The sequence below is a fragment of the Pleurodeles waltl genome, chromosome 3_1 (assembly GCF_031143425.1).
Source record: "Pleurodeles waltl isolate 20211129_DDA chromosome 3_1, aPleWal1.hap1.20221129, whole genome shotgun sequence".
Classification (NCBI taxonomy): Eukaryota; Metazoa; Chordata; class Amphibia; order Caudata; family Salamandridae; genus Pleurodeles; species Pleurodeles waltl.
The window spans coordinates 1351497711-1351521775 of record NC_090440.1 but is presented as its reverse complement, the minus strand read 5'-3'; the positions used below and the strand labels follow the sequence as shown (position 1 = coordinate 1351521775).

Here is a 24065-nt window from a genome sequence, read left to right as displayed (position 1 = left end):
CTCACAGGCTGATAAATGTCCATCTCCAGGTACTGCCAGATACCTGGCTGTCTCCTCTTGCACCTCTCTTGCACACTTCAAGCCCTTTCTAAGAGGCATTTACACTCCTCACATGTCCTCCTGGAAGTTTTGAAAGACTTTGCCTGGGGTAAGTCCTGCTTCAGGGTGCCTGACGGCCTGTCCAATCACGAACTCTGAGATCTCCCCACTCTCATGCCTCTCACAACACTTCTGCGCTAGTTACCAGCCACAGTAAGGGCGCAGTAAGAAGTGACCCTTTCACAAGTCAATGAAAGATTGCCATTTTGGACTTCTGAGAGTATGGCCCAATTGGTGTTCTTCGCTGCTTTGACTGTGAACCAAGTGAGGGCCTATTTTAATGTATCTACGGGCCTCTGTGTGCTCAGGGCTTCTTCTGAGTTTGAACGTTACGACTTTTATAAGACAAAAAGAGCAGGCTCTAGTTCATGCCTGGGAATTTCGGAATGGCGAGCACTGGCACTCATATTTGAATTGATGAAAGAACACGGATTGTTTAATGTAGCATGTTTATTTTGATTCTGTGTGTTTTCTTGCTATTATAAACAGTTTTAAATGCACATAGCCTAATGTAAGATTTCTGCTTAAACAAATAAATAAAAAATGTGCCTCTTTTCCTCAAGCATTCTCACCCATCTACAGATAAAAACAGCCCAGTAGTTTTAACCGAAGGAGAAAACAATTCATCATTTCTCACTTGTGGGTCGCCACTAGGCAGCCGATACTGGCTTAAACATGTGTCAGTAACCCGTAGAGAGACGTTTATTTGGGCCCGGGTGGTCCCTTTGGGGTGAAGCCGGGACAAAGTGTATGCCACGCCCTTTGGACAGCGGCGTAGACATGGGGTCCCCTTGTCCACTAGCCCTTTAAAAACCCACTACTGCTGGAATGCTGCTGAGCGCAGTGTCCCAGTGAGGTCAGAGCGACGCTATATTTATCCTCGCCGTAACCTGAGCAGAGAATTCCTGCGGCCGTTCACGCAGAAGCGTAGCTCCGGTCTGGCGGACCCCTGGGGCAGGTGCAGCCATCTTACTGTAAATCCCTTTCGTAGAGCAGGACGGACCGATCCCCTCAGGGTGGCGAGTAGCGAGTGGGTCCCAAAACTCCGCTAGGAGGATAGCACAGGTCAGTAGAAATTTCTTTGTAACTCTTACCTGTGTGTGTTCTGCTTTTTCGACTCAGGGCTGGGACAGTGGCTGGTATTTTGGGAGCCGGAAGAGCTGGCACTCACATCTATGAAGCGATAAGATGGAACGGAGCGGGCCTGCGCGCAGGTAGTTATTTATTTCAAGATTTGTGACTAGAGCTCATACCCGCTGGAATTGAAGTACTGTGCTTCGAATGCAGAATAAGTTAATTGAACTGTCGTAACAGTAGTTCCCTCCTCTAGTATTGACATTGTTCATAGGTTCGCCCTGATTGGCAGAATAATGCCTATGCTGCTCACCCTCGGTTGATTGGAGCTGTATTCAGCGGGATGGGGTTAGACATGAACGATTCCACAAACTCCTCCATGGTGCTGGCTGAGTGGTGTAGGGCAACATGAAGAGGGGTGAGGGTGCGGGGGGGGGGGCGTTTGGTCGGCTTAGACCGTGGCGAGGGGATCCTAAGACTTCCTGACTCACAGAGATCCATAGGCCTCATTCAGTCCGAATGCCAGGCCATGAAGGGTGGAGGGGAGACTGTGCTATGCCCCTGGCTGCTATACCATCTGACAACGCGGGAACAGCAGGGGGTGGAGACCTACTATGGCATGTGTGGCGACGTCCTAAAAGGCATTTGTCTTTGAAAAGAAGTCACAGCTTGGACATGAGCTGTCACTAACACTTTCCCATTCCAGCTAGCCTTTCAAACAAGGACGTCGTCAAGACCCCGCTTTAGCAGCTACAGCTGGTGGGGTTTTTGAAGGGCCTCTTCTGTCTGCAACTCGGTAGTGAAAAGATGGATGGATGTGTGAGCTAAATGGTGGATGGGTGGATGATTGAAGGGGTGGATGGATGGATGCATGGATGATGGCTGTGTGAAAAGATGGATGGATGATGATGAGGGAAAGGATGGACGATGAGTGAAAGGATAAATGGATGGTGTATGGATAGATGGACGGAGCAAAAGGCTGGATGGATGAACGGGTTTAAAGGGTGGATGGATGGATGGACAGATGAGTGGAAGAATAGATGAATTAATGAAACATGAATGGCTAGATGAAAAGGTGGATGAATGAATGAGTGAAATGGTGAATGGATGGATGACTGAGTGAAAGGATGGATGATGAGTATAAGGGTAAATAGATGTGAGGATGGATGTGTGAGTGACGTGAATTGATCGGTGAGTGAAAAGGTGGATCTATAGATGCATGAATGAATGACTGAAAAGATTGAGGTAAGGATGGTTGAGTGAAGGTGTGAAATGATGGATGAGTGAAAGGATGGATGATGAGAGACCAGATGAATGAGTGAGTGAAGGGATGGATGAGTGAGTGAATGGATAAATGGATGGATTGGTTAGTGGACGGATACATGGAATGAGTGGAAGGATGGATGGATGAGTGCATCGGATGGATGAGTAAAAGAATGGATGTAAGGATGAATGAAAGAATGGTTTGGATGATTGACTGAATGAAAGGGAGGGTAGATGAATGGCTGGATTAAAGAGTGGATGGATGGATGAGCGAAATGGTGAATGTATGAACAAATGAGTGAACGGGTAGATAGATGGGTGAGTGAAAAGGTAAATGGATGGAAGGCTGAGTAGATGGATTGGTCAAAGGGTGAATGGGTGAGTGAAAGGATGGGTGGCTGAGTGAAAGGGTGGATGGATGCATGTATGAAGTGAAAGGATGGATGGATGAGTGAATGGGTGGATGGATGAGCAAAAGGACAGGTAGGTGTATGACTGAAAGAATAGATGGATGGATGGATGAATGGATAAATGGGGTGGAAAAGTGAAAGGAATGGGTGACCTAGTGAAAGGATGGATATGTTTGATGAATAGAATATAAAAGAGATTAAGAGGTTTGGATATGGGTGGGCGGACGGGTGGACATAATGGTGGTAGACTAAATGTTGGATGAAAGACTGATTGGATGACAGAAAGTAAAGGTGAAATGGTGGATATCAGCACATGGTTGGAAGGATGAAAATAATGAATAAGTCGATGCCTCAATGGAAGAGGCAAGCAAGCTCTTCTTGGTAGTGTCACAATGACTTGCTTCGCTTGTTTGGTGCCATAAAGCTTTGGTTCCAAGTAGGGGTATTTTAATTTTCTGGCTCCTTCTTGCTTTGAGATCCGGAGAGTTTCCCAGAGGCCACTCTATCTAACCAGTCAGAGGGCGATGTGATTTTCTAAGAAGTAAGAACCTTTCTTCAGAGAATAGAAATAGGTTTTTTCAGTTTTGCGTCTTGTGACTTCTATGGGTGTCTCAGAGGACTCTTCTTCTTAATAGACTTCTCAAGTTGCCCCACGCCAAGTACAAGAAGCTATTTCAGTCCTGTTTTATCCGATTCATTTAATTTTGCTTTTCATGTTTCAAATGCAGTCTTAGAACTAAATTTAAAACACGAAACCAGGAAAGTGCGAGTTGCACAACCATGCAATTAGGCAGCTCGATGGATACACATCTTCCAATGACCTGCTGTGCTTTCAGTGACCCTTGTCAGTTCAGGGCCCTGGGATTGCTTCTTGCAGCACTTAAGATCTCATTTAGACAATATGGCCCATATTTATACTTTTTAGCACCGCATTTGCGCCGCTTTTTGACGTAAAAGCGGTGCAAACTTACAAAATACAGTTGTATTTTGTAAGTTTGCACTGCTTTTGCATAAAAAATGACTCAAATGCGGCGTTAAAAAGTATAGATATGGGCCTATGTACCCAGGTATTTGAAAGTCATACAACAAATGTCAGTATGTTTCTATTAGTGTGTGCTGCTGTGCTCCTGCTCAGGGTTAGAGTAGGCTTTTCAGTCTTCCTTTATGAAAAGGAGGTGATCATGCTGCTTGAACAGGGTTGTGCTGCTCACATTCTTTGTCTAAAGTTGGGAGGCTTACACTTCACGTGTAAAGATGAGAAGCTCACACTCACTGAGTTAGGTTCAGATGCTAACATTCCATTGTGGAGTACAGAAGTGGGGATGTCCATTCCTCCTGTGTGTGGCTCAGTTGTTCATGCTGTCTTATGAAATAGTGTAATGCTCACTCTCCTTTCATAAGATTTAAATATTCACACTCCCCATGTGAGGTTGAGATGCTCACACTTTCTGTGTGTGGTTGACATGATCACGTTCCCTGTTTGAGTTTGAAATGCTCACTTCTTGGGTATAATATGATGCTCAAATCTCCCATGTAAGGTTAAATGCTCAAATCTCATGTGTGACGTTGAGATACTCAGGTTCCATGTGGGCGTTTCAAATGCTCACACTCCCTATGTGAGGTTGTGATTTTCAGGTTTCCTTTTTGAGGATGAGATGCTCTCCCTCGAATGACATAGAGAGGATTGCATTCACTGTATACAGGTTGAGATACACACCCTCAATGTGTGACATTGAGATGATCACACTGGTTGTGGGAGGTTGAGATGCTCACGTTCTTGTGTGAGGTTCAGATACTTACCCTTTCTGTGTGTGGTTGAGATGGTCATGCTCCAGGTGTGAGGTGAAGATACTCACACTGTCTGTGTGAGCCTGAGATGCTCACTTTTCTGATGGGAAGTTGAGATGCTCACACTTTCTCTGTGTGTGTGATGCTCACACTCCCTGTCTGAGGCATGATACTCGTGCACCCTGTGTAAGGCTGTGATGCTCAAGCTTCCCCTGCATAATATGATGCTCATATTTTCTATGTGAGGTTAAAATGCTCACACTTCATGTGTGCCTTTGAGATACTCTGGCTCCACGTGTGAGTTTGAAATGCTCACACTCCCTAAGTGAGGTTGAGATGCTTATATTCCCTGTGGGAGGTTCAGATGCTTGCGCTTTATATGCGTGGATGAGATTCTAATGCCCCTTGTGTGAAGTTGAGATGCTCATGCTCCCTGTGTGAGGTTGCAGTTCTCAGACTTCCTGTGTGAGGTTGAGGTATGGTGCTCAGTGTCCCCATGTGTGGACAGAGATGTGCATGCTTTATGTGTAAGGTAGTGATTCGTATGTTCTCCATGCAGTATGATGCTCCCTCTCCCTGTGAGAGCTTACACTTCCTGTGTGATGTTTGGTGCTCATTCTTTCTTTGTTAGGTTAAGATGCTCCTATACTTCATATATATGACTTTGCTTCCAATCTGATGCTGAGTTGCTCATGTCACCTATGTGAGGGTAAATAGCCCATGCTCTCCGCGTGAGGCCTTGTAGCTAATGTTCCATTTGTGAGGTTGAGTAGCTCACACTCCCTGTGCGAGGTTCAGATGCACTCGGTATGTGAGGTTGAGATACTCGTGCTCCCTCTGTGAAGATTTGAGGTTTGGGCTCTTTCAGTGAGAGTGAGCTGGTCAAATCTACAGTGTGACCAGGAGTTATTGATGTCCTGCATGTAAGGATGAGATACTCAGTTACCTTCTCGGATTAAGATAAATGGGAATTCTGTGTGATAATTGCTTGGGTTCCTTGCTTTGTTCTGTACGTTGATTGAATGGATTGCTGTTAATAAAAGACTGCCATTGTGGGTGGAGGGGGTCGAGGGCAGTAGAACTGCAGGAGGTTTTGGAATTAAGCTTCTCCTAGATTTTCAGTTACTTGCATAAGTAGTTCAACGTTTTCTAGGCACAAAATTTCACTTCATGTAACAGAATTCGAGGGGTATGGTGAGATCTATGTATCATATATGAACGTTTGTAATATACGAATAAATGAGTGTTGCAAAAAAAGAACCATGGGTTACCAACAACATGACAGATAACACACATAGTATTAGGGGTGCCAACTCCTCACCTCAGGGACTCATGAGTCACAAACATACAGCTTTCAAAATTAGGATTATCAGTGTCAAAGAAGTCCCCAAACATCCCTGACTTCAGTCTGGAGAAATTTTACTATATAACTTCACTGTTATTGTGGTTGTTATTTTTGTTTTTGTTGTTGCAACTAAGCCTCCTCACAGTTTCCACATAACTCTTCAACAACCCATATTAAAGCCAGAGACCTCTGAAGGACAAATTATAACCCTATTGATCTCTGACTTCCCAAAACCAGACTTAGGAAGCCAAAATGTTAATGACTATGCCCAATCCCATGGAATTAAAATGGAGGCCCCTGGCAACTAGAAGTGGGTGATAAATTCCACTCCGCCGGCGGAGTTGGCAGAATTTGGCTACTCTGCGTTACGCTTGTAACACAGAGTTATGGCCAAATTCCGCCAACCGCTGCATGGCAAAGTTTTTTCACGCAAGTGGTTGACCAATGGTAAGTTGGTGAGTGTGAGTGAGAATTGGCACCCCTAAGCACAATTTTTAGTGCTGGGAGGGTACCCGGCAAGATTTTCTCACTGCAAAAGCCAATGAGAAAGCTGCAGATTGAGTAGAAAATCTACTCAAGGAGGAGTGTTAGAAATAAGGTCTCTAGTTGGCAGTGGTTTACACTCTGTCCAAGTCGGGACCCTCACTCTAATCAAGAGTAAGGGAGTCACACAGCAAAGATAACCCCTGCTCAAACCCTTGGTATCTTGGCACGAGCAGTCAGGCTTATCTTGGAGGCAATGTGTAAAGTATTTGTACACACACATACACACGCAGTAACACAGTCAAAACACCACAAAAGTACTCCACATCAGATTAGAAAAATAGCCAATACCTATCTAAGTAAAACAAGCCCAAAACGACAAAATCCAACATACACAAGTAAAGATATCACTTTTTAAACATTGAAATGACTCTTGATCCATGGAAATCAATCATTGTGTCTTTTTGGCACAAAGTACCTGGGATGCGTCAAAAAGCAAAGACGATACTGGCTGCAGGGGAGTTGCCGAAAAGCAAAGAAATGCGTCAGTTCCTTACAGCTCAGGGGAGGTGATGTGTTGATTCTTACCTCTCAGGAGAGGCAATGCATTCATTCTTTCCTCACAGGAGAGGTGATGTATTGGTTCTTTACTGCCAGGGGAGGCGATGCACCAATTCTTTCCTCACAAGAAAGGCATTGCTTTGATTTCCAGACATGCAGCCTCGGTTCCTTACTGTGGTGTGGGATAGATGAAAAATTGACAACCCGGGGAAGATGCGTGGAAAATCCAGAAACACTGTGTTGATGGAGCTGTGTGGAAACAGGTGCTGCGCAAATTCTGCAGCCGCAAGTCAGGCGCTGCGTCGATTCTCTAGCCACGAGACAGGTGCTGCTTCGATTTTTCTGCTGCAGCACATCGGTGCATGGATTTTCTTCTTCAAGTCACCAGCTCACACTTCCAAGGACTCAGGGACTGGAGTTGGCCCACCTCTTGGCAAGTTAGGACTCTCAGCAGTAGAGCCCAAGTACCGTCAGCTGAATTCTTTGAAGTCGCTGAGACTTCTTAACAGAAGGAAAGCTCAGTTCAAGCCCTTAGAGAACCTTGGAAAGCAGGATGTAGAAAGCAAAGTCCAGTTCTCTGCCCCCCTACCCAGAATAGAAGCAGCAGGCCAGCATAACAAAGCAACAGGTAGAGTGGCAGTCCCTCTTAAAGCATCTAGCTCTTCTTCCTGGCTGAATATCCCCATTCCAGGAGGATTCTAAAGTTGTGGTCCCAGAGGTCCAGTACTTATGCTGGTTTCTGCCTTTGAAGTAGGCAAACTTCTAAGGAAGGTCTTTGTAGTGCACAAGACTCTGCCTTTCTTGCTCTGGCCCCAGACACACTCCAGGGAATTGGAGACTGCTTTGTGTTAGGACAGCCACAGCTCTATTCAGGTGCAAAAGTCAGCTCCTCCCACTACTCCAACCCAGGAAGACCCATCAGGATATGCAAGGCACACCTCAGCTCCCTTTGTGTGAATTCACAAACAGCCCAACTGTCATCCTGATATAGACATGTATTCAACAGACAAGCAGAGGCACAGAATGGTTAAGTAAGAAAATGCCCACTTTCTAAAAGTGGCATTTTCAAACTTTCAATTAAAAAACCAACGTCACCAAAAGATTTATTTTTAAATTGTGAGTTCCGAGACCCCAAACTCCACATCTCTATCTGCTCTCATTGGGAAATTACACTTAAAACATATTTCAAGGCAATCCCCATGTTATCATGTGGATGGGATAGTCCTTGCAATAGTGAAAAACAAATTTAGCAGTATTTCACTATCAGGACATGTACAACACACTAGTACATCTCCTACCTTTTAAATGCACTACACTTTACCAATAGGACTGTCTTGGGCCTGCCTTAGAGGTGACTTACATGTAGTAAAAGGGGAGGTTTGGGCCTGGCAAGTGGGTGCACTGGCCAGGTCAAAATGGCAGTGCACACACAGACACTGCAGTGGCAGGTCTGAGACATGTTTACAAGGCTATTAATGTGGGTGGCACAATCAGTGCCGCAGGCCCACTAGTAGTATTTGATGTAGATGCCCTGGACACACACTGTACACTGTACTAGGGACTTACTAGTAAATTAAATATGCCATTCATGGATAAGCCAATCACCAGAACCTTTTAAATAGAGAACATTTGCACTTTAGCACTGGTCAACAGTGGTAAATTGTCCAGAGTCCTTAAGCCAGCAAAACCTAAATTCAGCACAGGATCAAAAGCAGGAGGCCAGAAGCCAAAAAGGCAGAGGAAACCACACCAAGAGCTGCCAGGTCTAACAAGGAGCTAAATCAATTCTAGCAGCAGCGCCCTCTGTTGAACCGCATGGTGCTGTTTGTGCTAATTTTTCAGCTTGGAACGAGCTCCCAGCACTAAAAATCAGCGCAGGCAGCATGACGTACTGACTTCCACCCGTTTGCTGAACTCCATGGAATCTTGTGGAGTTTTTATGTAACTCCGTGGAATTCCACAGAATGAACCTCTGCCCACCTCCACTGGCAAACCTGGCCCAACAGAAAACCTGACACACATCTGCTAATGCCTTACCGGTAGCCCATATTAGTGGTAAACAAATCAGAAGTACAAACTGTTAACAGTGAACATCTGACCTACCAGCAAATACACTTGAAATCGAAACTGCATATGACAATAAGCCCAATTTACAAATGTAGAATGAACAAAAATAAGGATGAGGAACATAGTTTTTTCAAAAGCCACCAGTCATCTACACAGAACACCTTTATATTTAATACGTAATGTTCTTGCTTCATTGCAAGTATATATTCTTAAACTTAAAATGGCTTAACAGTGCACAGTGCTTACTATTTTGGAAGCTCTTTCTGGAACTAAAAGAAAACTACTCACTCAAAAAGCCTGCTAATTAATACTGCTCTACCTAACAGACAAAAATATCCATTTAATTGCCAATGTTAGGTACTACCCAACACAAGCAAACACATGAATTATATCAACCTCATTCCAAAACACATCACATCTACTGTAGAGTTAATTCCTGCCATCTTTAGAGAGTGAAAATATATTTATATCCCTACACATGTGCACCTAAATATCTAATAAAAAATAAATAGTCTACCTACTCACTGTGATGTGGATGCCCTCTTCCTTACTGAGACTTGGATAAACAACCACTCGTAATTCATGATTCATGATACGGAATTCTGCACACAGATATAGAAAAAAACAGAAGGGGTGATGGATACTCACAGAGACATGGGCACAGAGACTTCCTAAAATGGAAGATGTTACATGAACTACATTTTCAAAATTGTCAGTGCTTTGAAGTAGAAATAAGATCTCAAAATTTCATTCCAGTTAAGTACAATGTATCTATGAAACCCAGACCAAAACCTCACATTCTTGCAAGAGCTCACTGACTATATTCTCTCCAAGACAGGGCTGGAAAGTAGTGGAACTGTGCCGGATCCCAGGGCACCCATTTCTGGGCTGGATCTGATATCTGGCCAACACAAGGAAAAAAGCTGAATTTGTCCTAGTATTATTTTCCTACATCAAGACACAATTTAGCAGCAACTGCACATTGTCTGCATTCCGTTCATACAGTAACCTGCAGAAAGCAAGGGTTTTTTCTTATTTTCACTTCTAGCCAGGTCCAAAACAAAGGCCTGATTTAAAGGGGTATCTGCCCATCTTTTGTTCAAATATCATGCTAGTTGGAGCCATCTGGAGCCTGACGCCTAGATGCCAATGCAATGGAGGGAAATAAAGGTGCACAGCTTATCACGTCAAAAGTAATTTACAGATGCTGTGACATGGAGACAGTTTTTTTCTGTTGTTCGCCCCCCTCCCTCTGTAAGAGATGTGCATGCCGTGTAAGAGTGCAAGGTGTATCTGTTTATATGAGTAAACTACACTAATAATCATTTAAATGGCACTTACTAATTTATTTTGTATTTATTTCTACTACATAGATACTCATCCCAGTGTAAGGTGTCACAATGTATTATGTCACACACAGAGACACTATAAATCATAACAGTGTGTAAATCAATGTACAGGAAATGTTACTTAATACAGTTAGGGTTATACGGTGTCGGAATCACACATCGTCCATACTTGTAGTTGTTATATGTTAAGAGTGAATGGTCGGGAGAAACATAAAGTCAGGATATAAAACCTAATGCAATCATTGGGGTTGTCTATATTAGCAAGACTTTATTAGTTCCTGGAGAAGCCCTTCTTTGCAATCTTAGAATAACAAGGGATTGAGGCAAAAAATAAAGATCTAAACTGATTATTACAATTTGTATGTAGCTCCTGGATGCAGGTAAGCACATCTCTGTGCTTATTAGAAATATTGCAGCTTATGAATTGGAACTTTAAAAATGATTTCAGTCTCAAAACAATGGCCCACTTGCCCAGCTACGAAAAATATAAATCTATGATTTGCATTTTGCACTATGTGCTTTGCAGCAGGCACGTTAACCCTTTGTGCTACTTTATGAGACATAACGAAGATTGGACAAAACTCAGAACTCTCCCAGAACTGATTCACCACTAGAGTTACCTTAGCACTTTAGATTCCCCTTACATTTGCTGAGCATGCAAAGATTTCCTCATGCGTTTTAACCCTGTGAGTCATTTTACATGTGGCGTCTTTGTGATCAATTAGGTAAGCTAAAACAGATTTACCGTCACGTTTGTCCAATTTGTTTGCAGAAGATATTTTTTAATAAATGTATAAGTTGACTGTCAAAATCTGCTTTTCAAGCTCCGCCGTTCATGACGCCACCCACTTTCCTCTGCAATACCTTGACTCCCAATTTATGGGTCCCCGGAGCAAATATTTTCCAGTCCCAACACTGCTCCAAGACCATATCCAATTCCAATCACATCCTATTAGGAGACTTCAACAGTCTCTCTAGAGAAGTTTCAAACAATTCAACATCTTTCTTGAAGCATATTTACAAAGTGATGCAACGCAACAAGTCACCTTCCTGCGCTGCATCACCGGGAAAGGGCTGGAATGTGCCATATTTAAAAGAATACAGCGCATTCCTGTCTTTTTCCCTGTGCTGGCTCCGTTTTGGATGCCTAGCGTGAACACAGGCACCCTTGCACTGGAATGCAGCACACTCAGAAAGAAAAAAAACAAGGAGATATAGATATATTTCTTCTTGTTACGTCTCACCTGGGAAGGCCTAGGATTTTGCTGCATTCCTATGTCTACCACTTCTGGTCAATCTGGGAATATGTGGAAATCCATGGATGTTTCATGGGATATGTGCTGTGTTGCTTTGCTCTAGATTTATGAAGCCTCTCACTGCCACACCAGGTAGCCTTTTGGGCTTGCATCGCACGTGCACCACATTGTGTGGTGCAAGAGCGCAGCAACCCAATTAATGAATATGCCCCTCAATACTTAGCCTTTCCTACACACAAAACGGTTCCACTCTAGGCCTGATTGTCACAAAAAGGGAAGGTCATGACGAAAAGTCCTGCCTTAGTTTGAATAGTCTGAACCCTGTCATGCACTGTCTCTGCCACAGAAAGACAATGCAAACCCTTCAGATACAATGCAGAAACTTAAAGGCTGAGTGCCTGATTCACAATAGAATACTTTTCTGTAAGTTTACGATTGTTTGATATTCACAAAGTGATTTACAAGTAGTATCTTTACAGAGATCGAGACTCCACACATAAAAACAAAGGTCTCATAAAGATACTACTCGTAAATCCCTGAAAAGCAAACAGTCATAAACCTACACAAAAGTGTAAGTTTACCTTTGTGATTCAGGCCCATTGGCTTTAAATAGCTAAATGAAAATATAAAAAAAATTGACTTTCACTGTCAAATGGCAAATAAATAAACATATCAACAGGCTACACCAACAAAGAGATGAAGCTGTTGATAAAATACCACCTTTTGTTTTCAAAAGAGAAAAATAAGAAAACCAGCATGATTCTCTAGTGATATCTAAAAAAGAGAAGATCAAAAAGAAATTGGGAGATTCTACAAAAAACAACATTCTACCATAAAACCATAAAAGAAAAACATTTTTAAGTCCAAAGCCACCATCTTCCAACAAGCACTAAACTAAGTGAAAACTAAAGCAAAAATATTTTGTATTGTCAATCAAATCATTAAATCATCCCAACTCAAATTTCAGGAAACCTACAACTGCAAACAAATTATTTTCCCAGAAGACACAAAGAGTCAGTTATAACATCCTAGTGATCCCGGATTCGAACCCTGACTCAGAATCACAAGCTAGGTGTGTGACAAAATAGGACTTTTTAAAACATTAACAACTGCCACCCAACGATAAAACAATAAACGATGAACCTATTCCAAGCCTTCTTAACCAGAACCTTTGGAATGGGCATGTCCCGTCACTGAACTAAAATTGTAAACTACTCCCTAGAAGGGGAATGCTTCCTTATTGCCTAAAAAGGAACACCTCAATCCCTATTGATTAGTCTTCTGCAAACATAGAGCAGATTTACAATATTAGACTTTTTTTGGCAAAACACTAGACAACTTGATAAAAAAACAAGTAAAAGACCATATTTAAACCAGCAACCTTTTAGACTCCAATCAATCAAGCTTCACTGAAAAGGCCACCCTTTCAATCATCGATGCCTGTCTTAAAATATGAGACAAGTGAAATTTCAGCCAGTAGTTCTTGCTCTCACAGTGGCTTTCAACACAATCAACCACAAAAAGCATCCTCAACAGACTCCAACAAAGAATGGGAGTAGACAATACAGTCCTCAAATTGATAAGGTCATACATCAGTAGATAGATCCTGTGCAGGTACGCAGGGAAAATCATGCTCCAATTCCTCATCATCTCCTCATGGAGTATTTATTTATTTAATTTTGTAGTTTTATGTAGCTCAAACTCTGCCAAGGACATTGTAGTGATTTACATGCGCACCAGTTACATTACACATAATCAGATAAATGTGAGGTTAAGTAATTTGCCCAGAATCACAGAATGTTAAGGCAATGCCTGGTTGGCCACTTCCAAGGTCAGCAGGCCTGGCCTTAACGCCACATCGGCTTCCCACATAGTTCCTTTTTAGCACCCACACTTTTAAACCTGTATGTTAAGCCCTTCAATGATAAAATCAGAAAAATAGGCTGAATACCCTTCAATACACTGATTCTTATATCTACAAGCATATTAGTGGTGAGAAAGATGTCACCTACCTGAAAGGTACAGCACTAACTTGATAATGTATTCAAACACATTCTAAAACTCAAATCAACAAAACCATTTTTTCATATCCCTTAACAACAATACTTTTGCCCATAATAGGATCACAGAATCAAACCTATTAGCAATCAAACAACCTATTAGAAATAAAGCGTAACTCCTAAGATTTATTCTAAACAATTGACTCTCATTACACAGTCAAAAACATGTAAAAATATTCAATGCCAATTGCACACCATTTACTACCTAAAATACTTGAGGCCTGATTCACGAAGGTAAACTTAGACCTGAAGTCTAAGGTTAAACCTAGAGTCTAAGTTTAGACCTGAAGTTTAAGGGTCCAATTCACATAGGTAAACCTAGACCTGAAGTCTCAGAAGAGGATCCACTAATGCCAGTTCAAGCTTTAGTTATCACCAGACTGGGCTATGGAACCGTATTACCCACCAGCTTTCCAAAAACGAGTCTGACTCCCATCAAATTTGTATTAAAGTCATCAGCAAGTCCTGTTGCAAATAGGAAGTGGGCCAAACACATCTCACTAGTCCTAAGATATCTGATCTGGCTCCAAGTAGAAAAGTGCTGCTTACAATATCACATTTATTTAATCTATAAAGACATGCCCCCTAAATCACTGGCCTACCTAACATTGACGCATTATATCTTAGGTAGAAATCTTAAGCTCCAACAGAATTGACTAACTAATACACAAAATCACAAAACCCAATGAGCAGATAAACACTTGAAATAGTCTTTTTTGGGTACGTACCAAGTATGACATCCTACAAAAATAAGGGTAGCCCCTACATTCATCTCTTTTAAGTGGATATTAAAATAATTTCCATTTAACAGATAAACACCGGCTATTCCGGCTCAGTAGCTGCTTAGTCCATCTTTCTTGCTACAAGGTTAAAAGTGTTTTGCACACCGTTTTCATCAATAATCTGTAGTTGCCCGCTTAATTTAGTAAATATACATCTATACTTTTTAATTTGACAATTTGCGTACATTATTGTGTTATTGTGCTTAAAAGGTGTGTTCATTCTGTCAGCTATAAAGTGCTTTGATGCCATCATGATGTGCTCTACACTATAGAAAATGTCACATAATTTTTAATAAAACATTTGGGCTTCAGGCACAGATGCTCTGATATTTTCTGACAGTGCATGTTTGTCACAGGAGCTATGGTGTTTTATCTCATTAATGATCTTGTAAACAAACTGCTGGAGTTAGCTGCTGTGGGACACTCACCAATGTTTGCTGCCAGTGTGGATCTCAGACAATAGGTCTGGGGGGCTGCTGTCAGTGCTGATCTCGTATATGAAGACCCGCTGTTTGCTGTTAGGTTGGCTCTGGGGTTAGCTGTCAGCGTGGATCTCAAATACTGAGATCTGTTATCTGCTGTCAGTCTGTATCTCATACACTGAGTCCTAGGGTTTGCTGTCAGTGTAGGTCCCATACACTTGTTTTCTACTGTGAGTGTGGGTCTCCCAAACTGAGAGCTGGTTCTGTCTTAGTATGAGCCTAATACATAGAATATTTGGTGTTTGCTGTGCAACTATGTCTTACTCACAGTTCTATTATTTGATGTTAGTGTGAGTTTCACTCAGAGTAACTCTGATGTTTCTTTGTCAGTGTGAATTTTAGAAAAAAGGATTCTGAATTCTTTGCCTCAGACACACGATTTTGCAGTTAATGTGGGTCTCAGAAACAGAGGTTCTGGTTTTCGTTGTTATTTTTAACTTCACTCACGAGGGATATGGGTTTTGTTGTTATTGTAGTTCTTACATCTATGAGTTCTGGCTTACTTTGTTCCTCAACAAGCATTCTTTAATACGGCCACACCGCCTTTTGTGAGGACATATTGTGATAGTGCTTGATCTTGCCAGGCGCCAGCTGCTGAGTGTAACCATCTCTTTTTTATAAACCCTTGTTAAAAAGTCACATGGCACCCCCTGCCTCTAGATCTTCAGCGGGATGACCACACCTACCGGAAGGTGGCAAGTCTGAACTTTCTAATCACTGCTATGAGTAGGTGGTTGCGCAGAAAGATTCATTTATGCACAGCTCGCCTCAGCCCCCAGCACAGGCCGTGGTGCAGGCACTATCTACCAACAGGTTTGATCCAGGGGTGGGCCATTGTTTGGGTTAAGTAAACACTTCTGTTATCTTTATCTAATGCTCCTGACCATGTTGCCCTGGCATCTTCTATGTGAGTGGGTGTTGGCCGGTTACTTACCTGTACTCTTCATTACTTTGAGTCCAAGACTGTAACATCACAGACATTACCTCAAGAGGAAAGGCTCCTCCCACCAGAATAATCACCAACAAAAGCTAAAAACATGTTTCCCTTCCCTCCAACATGGTACATACTCTTTCCTGTCATCTGGTATAAACAGCAAGAATACTGACCTCACATCCTGTATCTTCAAGCTAATCGTCTGAAACTAACTGTACCAGGAAATCTTGGACTCGGAGTACAGAAGATTTCCAGTATGTAACTACCCATTTCTGCCCCACCAGCAATCTATAATGATTTATAACGTTGTGAGGCGATGCCCATATTGTGGCATTGCAAGTTTCTGTCATTGAAGCAACTTGCAGTGCTGCCCTGAAAGCTGCCCTACCCCTTGTTGACTTTGCCTGACCACATTGGATAGCGCTTCACCAAGGGCTTCTTAAACTGAAACGATGGCTAACTTTAATCATCTACTAAAGGTAGAGCCTGAAGGCTTTAGACTTTGGCCTGCTATGCAGATAATTACAAATAACGCATTATTTTTTCTAAATTACACAGTTAGAGTCAAGTAGATATTTAAAACCCTTTTTAAAACCCAGGAGTAGATATATAACAACAACAAAATCACCTTGCTCGTCTGAGGTTTCGATTTCCCCTGCTCTTATAGTTGAAAAGGTGAGAATAGTAATGTCTGTAACACCAAAGGTAAGTCCCAAGAAGGTAATGGATTACCTAAAACAGTTTTTTTTCAGGGAAAAAAGTCTTAAACATCTTAAGACCAGAGGTACCAATTCTTCAAATTCTGGGTTTCTAAAAGCCTTAACTCCTGTCCAGTCCATTGGGTTCGAAAAGTGAAAATAGCTAATGTTAGGTCACACTTTCCTTAAGAAAATCCAAAACCTTAACTCTTTCAATCAGCAACCCAAAGGACCCCTTTCTTAGAACAACAGTTATCAAATGATTGCCAGTGCTGAGAGTATGATCTTATTGCAGAGTCTCTTGGACTGCTGAATAAATAAAGTGATTTTGGGAAACACCCCCTCGACTCCAGATTTAATAGTTCAGGAAGAAGGCCCCCAGCTGTACGCTTATCCCTGTCTGAGACATCTGAGGAGTGAGGAGAGGGTAAGGATCCATAGGAATCATCCAATGAGGACACACTGATAACTGGTGAAGCAATAAAACTAGTTAGTAACAAAAGCACCGCCCCGTACTCTCTTTTTTCTGTATCACTTTCTGAATCATGAGTATCGGAAGGAGAGAGTACATGAATTCTTTTAGCCATCTGAATGACATTGCAACCGCTCCCCAAGCCTTGTGGGAGGGAGTTATTGTGTAAAAGAAGGGCCATTGTCTTTAACGTAAACATCTGAGAAAGTCCAAACTCCTCACAATTTGCCAGATTATTTGCCTCTTCAAAGACATGGGTGGAAAACCGCTGCTTAAGTGGTCTGCTTCCGCATTCGGTTTCCCTGGTAGACACCCTGCTTTCAGAAATAACGCCCTGAGTTCTACCCAATGACAAATCTCCTGAACTTGAAAAAGTAATGCCTAAACACAGCAACTCCCCCTGTGATTTAGATAACACATCACTCCTCTGTTGTCTGCTCTCACCTGAATGTCGTGTTGAAAAAACTGAGGAGTGAAATGATTTAGGACTAATTGAACGTCTTCCCACTTAGATGGGTCCTCGGCCTCCTGACCAGTATCCTTGCACAATACTGTGATCTAGAACTGTCCCCAAAGTCAACCTGATGGCATCTGCCGTTATCACCAAACATGGTAGTGAACCGAATGGGGAGGGACCCCTTCATCATATTTGCATCCTTTGACCACCATTGTATTGCTTGATAAATTTATGAGCCTATTGGAACCTGCTGCTCGTAATTATTGGATAATGGAATACAGTGAGCTAATAGGTGGCTTACGAGAGTACATATGCAGACGCAAAGTCAAATCTGAATTTATTATATCTTTTCTTTACTCTGGGAGATGCATTTTCCCAAGGTCCATCGTGAAAAGGCTGCCAAGTAAATAGTAGTTCTTGTATTTGGAGCAGATGTGACTTGGCATGGCTTAAATGCAGAACATGCTGTTCTGCCTCCGTGCAAATCCCTCTGATCTGAAGTTGAGTCTTGGGAAAAGAAGAACAGATCAACCTGTCATCTAGGAATGGAAATGCATGAATTCCCTTTATGTGTATTAACCCCACCAGAGGAGCGAATAGCTTAGTAAACAACACTCCAGGTGAGGATAAAAGTCCAAAAGGTAGAAGCCAAAACTGATAATAGTCTTGTTGGATAACGTAGAACCTTTTGTGAGACTGGATATACTGGAACATGCAGATGAATGTCCATGAGATATACCATACTGATAGAGCCCCTCTTGCCTGCATCCAAAACTGTACCTGCTGGAGCTACATTTCCTACATATTGCATATTCTAAATGAGTTCATTTAGCAGACTCTATTTTAAATGTCTGAAAGAAACTGTATATGTACTTATCATTGTCTGGTTACCATATCTTGAGCAGAAATGAAAAAAACAGGACGTGAGGTCTGTATGCTTGCTGTTTATGCCAGGTGACAGGAAGGAGAATCCCACCATGTTAAAGGGCTGGAAAGTGGTTTTTTTGTAGCCTAGCTCTGTGATTATTCTGGTGTGAGAAGCCTTCACTCACGATCATGACTGTGACAAGGAAGGCGGATGAGGAGGCAATATTGAGTAAGCTCTTGCTTCAGTAAACGGGGTGATTTGTTTAAGAATGATCAGTCAGTGTTTTATGAAAGGGAGTTCAGCAGTAAAAGAGGGTGCTGTTTATGCCACGAACCTATGAGATTTGCATAACCCGAGGGACTCCTCTGTTGGCACTGCGCCAAACCTGTGAAATTTTAATAACCTTAGGAGGAGATGGGGCTTGATGGCTAGAGCTGCCATCTTTGAAAGGTTCAAATCCACGTCTCAGCTGAACATTTTGTGATTCTGGGCAAGTCACTTAGGGCCTGATTTAAATTTCGGCAGAGGGGTTACGGATACCCCATCCGCCGAAATCTAAATTCCATAGGAAATAATGGGATTTATATTTCAACAGATGGGACACCCGTCAATGTTGTGATGCAGTAACCCCATCCGCCGAAATCTAAATCCCATAGGAAATAATGGGATTTATATTTCAACAGATGGGACACCCGTCAATGTTGTGATGCAGTAACCCCATCCGCCGAAATCTAAATCCCATTGGAAATAATGGGATTTATATTTCAACAGATGGGACACCCGTCAATGTTGTGATGCAGTAACCCCATCCGCCGAAATCTAAATCCCATAGGAAATAATGGGATTTATATTTCAACAGATGGGACACCCGTCAATGTTGTGATGCAGTAACCCCATCCCCCGAAATCTAAATCCCATAGGAAATAATGGGATTTATATTTCAACAGATGGGACACCCGTCAATGTTGTGATGCAGTAACCCCATCCCCCGAAATATAAATCCCATAGGAAATAATGGGATTTATATTTCAACAGATGGGACACCAGTCAATGTTGTGATGCAGTAACCCCATCCGCCGAAATCTAAATCCCATAGGAAATAATGGGATATATATTTCAACAGATGGGACACCCGTCAATGTTGTGATGCAGTAACCCCTCCGCCGAAATCTAAAGCAGGCCCTTAATCTTCCTGTGTTTAAACAAAAAATGTTAACTTGTCCTGGTCTCTCCTAAAGCTCTCTATTGCCCTGGCCAAATATGGCCTGATGAAATGCCCAAAAATAAATAAAAACCGGAGTGATAGGTCTGCTGTCTATGCTACGAGCTTGAAAAATCTGAGTACCCTGTAACATACCTCCACTCTTTATTCCGCGGATCCCATAATCTGTGTATTATCTGAGAGATCATTCTCATGACTATGCTACAAATGTGAGTGATCTGGGTCATCCGAATGACTAGTTCTGCCTCTGCCAATAGCATCAATGTTATGTGTAACGTGAGAGATAATTCTTCTCTTTTAGCTGCAAGTAATCAAGACCAGTGTAACCTGAAGATAGTTCTGTCGTTTAAGCCACGAGCCTTTGAGATCAATGTAACATAATAGATAGCTCTCTCCTCTATGCCACTAGCCTGTCAGATCAGAGTAGACTGAAGCATTGCTGTGATGGCTGCACCATGAACCTGTGAGTTCTGTCTAATCAAAAGAATAGCTCTGTTGCCTAAGGCAGGATCCTGCGTTACCAGTATAATGCGATAGCTCTGCTGTCTGAGAGATCAGTGGAACCGAAGGGAAAGCTCTGCTGTCCTTGTTATGACCGCCTCGATTATCTGTTTAGTCAGAGAAAGCCCTCACCCGACTATACCAATACCCGGTGAGACAGGTAACCTTATGAGTATATCTGCTGGTATGCACAAGACTTTTAAAACAATTCTATCGATAGTGACCTTTCTGCTGTGTTTGTCACACACCACTGAGACCGAAGCAGCTTCAGGTGTCTCTTGCCTGCCTATGCCTGTGTGAAGTCATTAAATGTTTAGGTCTGAGACTGTATTATTTGTACAATTTAGGGATAGTCCTGTTGTCTACATCTGAAATGTCTGAGCGAGTGAAGTATTAACATCCAAGCCTGTAGGATTGGTGCAACCCTATTAAGTCTCAGTCTGTAAAATCTGTATAAATTGAAGGTTAGTTCTTCTGTCACTTTTCTGAGTCTCTATTGTGGGTACACTTTGAGTGTTAATATCAGTGCCTGTAAGTGTTATATAACCTGGTGGAGAGATGCATTACTTTTATCATAAGTCTATAAGAATTATGTAACCTGAGTGATAGCCCTGCTGTCTAACCCTTTAGTCTGTAGGTTTTATGTCACCAGGGGACTTGAATTCATTTTGTGAGCATGTCCCCCAAGTTGTGAGTCTTACATTCATTTAGTAAAGCTATGCACCAAGTCAGGCACACAACGCCCATTGGGCTAAAAGGATTACAGCTTTAGTCCAGGCTGCTGCAGTTCCTGTTACACACACAGTTCTTTAATTGGTGTGTGCTGGGCTGAAGAGCGACAGAGCCTTAATGTCCGTCGCCTATAAAGTATTTCATAGCTCATCCCAGATTTAGGCCCAAGAAGACCTAGCTCTGCATTAGCGTCATTTTTTTACACTGATGTGGCCGTAGGCTTCCAAAATCGCGTGCCATATTTACAAAGTGGCGCAATGCATGTATTGTGCCACTTTGTAACCCCTTGCGCCACATTATACCTGCACCAGGCACAATTTATGCAAGAGGGACGCTCCCCCGTTAAGGGGACAGCAAAAATGGCGCATTGGAATCTAAGAGATTACACTGCGTCACTTTTTGCAGCTACTTTTAAGGCCTGCACAGAGCAGGTGTTAAAAGGGGGCACACCATTGCTTTCAGTGGGCCCCTATGTACTCTGCAGGATTAGTGCCAACATTTTGGTGCTAATCCTACACAGTACATCAATGGTGTCAAAATGTCGACACTATTGCCCCTACCCTGCATTATGGTGCACCGTATACTAAATACAGCACACACATGGTGGCGGTAGGTGGGGAGCTAAGGGGCGCAAGAAAAGTGGTGCTGCTTTGGATGCAGTACCACTTTTCTTAAATCAGACTTCTAAGACCATAGAAAACATAATGGGAACTGTGATCCTGACTGCAGAGGGGCCAGTTAAAAACGTGGCTAAAAGAGGAAATATTCTGCAACTATTTTGTTTGCTTTCAAGCTCCTGGAAATGTACATAAAATGCAATCCACACACCTAAATGAAGAATGATTGCAAGGTAAAATAATTTGCGGGAAATGCTTTCTTTATTTTAGGGAAGCTCAATTGATTAATGCGATCGCTGCAGATGTCTGTGTGTGACCATACAGTCACAACACTGAATCCTGGTAGGTGCCCCACAGTACAGTACCAAGTGTATTTATAATGCTACGAGATCCCAGCATGCGACTGAGAGCACTATGAATATGCCTGTCATTATTTTAACATTTTATTAAACTTGAGGTGCGTGAGCAAGGATCAAGCCAGGTGCCTGACACCGGCTCAGGTCAAGGTCCTCTTAGATCCTCGAGCCCAAAACAAACTGAGCTTTCATGTGTGTTCCAATCTCAAGTGCCAAGAATTAGAGACAAAGGACCAGATGTAATAAAATCCAATTTTGCATTTCCTAAATAGCAACTTCATAGAAATCGCTATTTAGGAAATGCAAAATGCTATGTACAAAGATACAAATTTCCTTATAGTGCCCTATTGCACTTTTAAAAAATCATCGTGAGGTACTTTTTTTAGGTCAAGCGCAAGCGCTTTGATCTGTTGTAAGTATTGTGGACTTTTAACCACACCCACCTCACACCCAGCACTTTCACTCGTTTGTAGGCTTGCCTTTCAAAAATCCCTTGATGTCATTAGTAATTGCTTTATATTTGTCCCGCCTTGGGGCAGTTTTGTTACTGCCTTGCAGACTGACCCTGTTACATGGATAATTGCACGATTGGCGATATACTTCAGCATGGGTGAACTATTTTTTCCTTTGTTTCTCCCCTTAGTGCTCTATGGCAGCCATGGCCCTCACAGCAGGAACAGCGCTGGTCTCATTGTTCACACTGCTACCTAATCAGTCTTTTCTTTTGGCTCTCCCCTTCACGCTCCATAGCTTTCCCAAAAACACTTGTTATTGATAAATGCTTTACTAAAAAACACAGAAATCCACAAAACTGCTCTCCTGGCATTGCGGGAGAGCCGATACTACAATATTCACTGAATGAGGGAAAGGTCACCCCATAATGCTTTGCAAGTATTCTTTTTCAAAATATTTTTGCCCATAACTCAGCCCGTGGTCCTGGAACAATGGGACCACCACCAAAATGTTCAACATGACACACTCTTCCTTTCTGGGTCATCAAGGGGCCCCCATACTTGGTTAGTGGGATTCACAAAATGGTGGGCCATAACATCTCGTTCTAAGCTCTCTTATGGCTGGAACATTTGTTTTACTGCTTGGAGTAGTTTGTATTCAAAGGGCCTTAGTACTGCAGTAGGCCTAAAAATGTGTAAGGCGCTACAGTCTCTCTAGCGGCAAAATATATAGTTGTACTACATTGCTTTGTGCCATTTTATTTTCATGTTGTTATGCCCTTTAGGGCTAATTACATGCTTGCATGACCATGTTTCTTACAAATTATATTTTTATTATAGCGTTCTCTAGAGGCTGTTCTAAGTATTACAGTCAACATACTACAATATTTGTTGCACTTGGTCGTCCTATAATGCTTTGTACAACATTCTTTTACAAAACTTTTTGGCCTGTGGTGGTCCTAGGACAATGGGACCACCTTCTCAACGTTCAACACAGCCTGCTCTTTCTGACTAGATCATCTCTGGGTCCCCACACTAGGTTAGTGGGGACCCCAAAATAATAACCCCTCCCTTGATTTAGTGTATTTTTTATCTTTCTCATGGCTGGAACTTTTGTTTAACAGCTGAGAGCAGTTTGTGTTTTAAGGGTCTTGTTTGTAATATCATTGTAGTATGCTTACTAGCTCTGAAAATGTGTGATTTATTATGCCTTTTGAGGTCTAATTTTATGGTTACACTACAATACTTTCACTCATTTTCTTTTGGTGTGGTTATGCTCTCTAGGGGCTAAGAATAAGGTAACATTGCCATGTTTCTTATAAATGCTGTTTTCATTGCAGTGTTCTCTAGGGGCTGTTCTGAGCATTATAGTCTAATGCCAAATGTTTATTTCTGATAAAGATTTTTATAGGTTTATATGATAAGTGTATATGTTTTATTAATCTCTTCTTATTTCAGTTATGGCCATGGTTCATGCCAACTTAGCATCCTTATTACACTATGACTGTTTGACCACTCTTGACATGTTTGGTTGACCCTTCTAGTTTATTTCTCTTGTTATTCCTCTGTGGCTCTCTTGATTTTGGAATTGTGTTAGCCTGCCACCAACTCTGATGGTGGGGTGGTGAAAGTGGTATTCTATTGGAATTAGCATGGTAGATTTAAAGTAGGATGCTAAATGGCAACATTTTCATTTTTGGCTGCAGATAGAGGAAGAAGGTAAGTGGAAGGGTTTTA

At 42.1% G+C, this 24065-nt stretch overlaps 1 protein-coding gene across 3 annotated transcripts in view; it reads left to right on the top strand.

Annotated features, from left to right (window-relative positions):
* Positions 1-1051: 1051 nt before the first annotated feature.
* The window catches only part of USP2 (ubiquitin specific peptidase 2), a 185761-nt gene continuing 162747 nt past the window's right edge, over positions 1052-24065 (top strand). The window contains exon 1 of one of the 3 annotated variants that reach the window (XM_069224849.1): positions 1052-1164. The gene's annotated coding sequence lies outside the window, so the exon portion shown is untranslated. The remainder of the gene's footprint in view (positions 1165-24065) is intronic. The other 2 variants (XM_069224855.1, XM_069224851.1) reach the window with 2 other exon arrangements.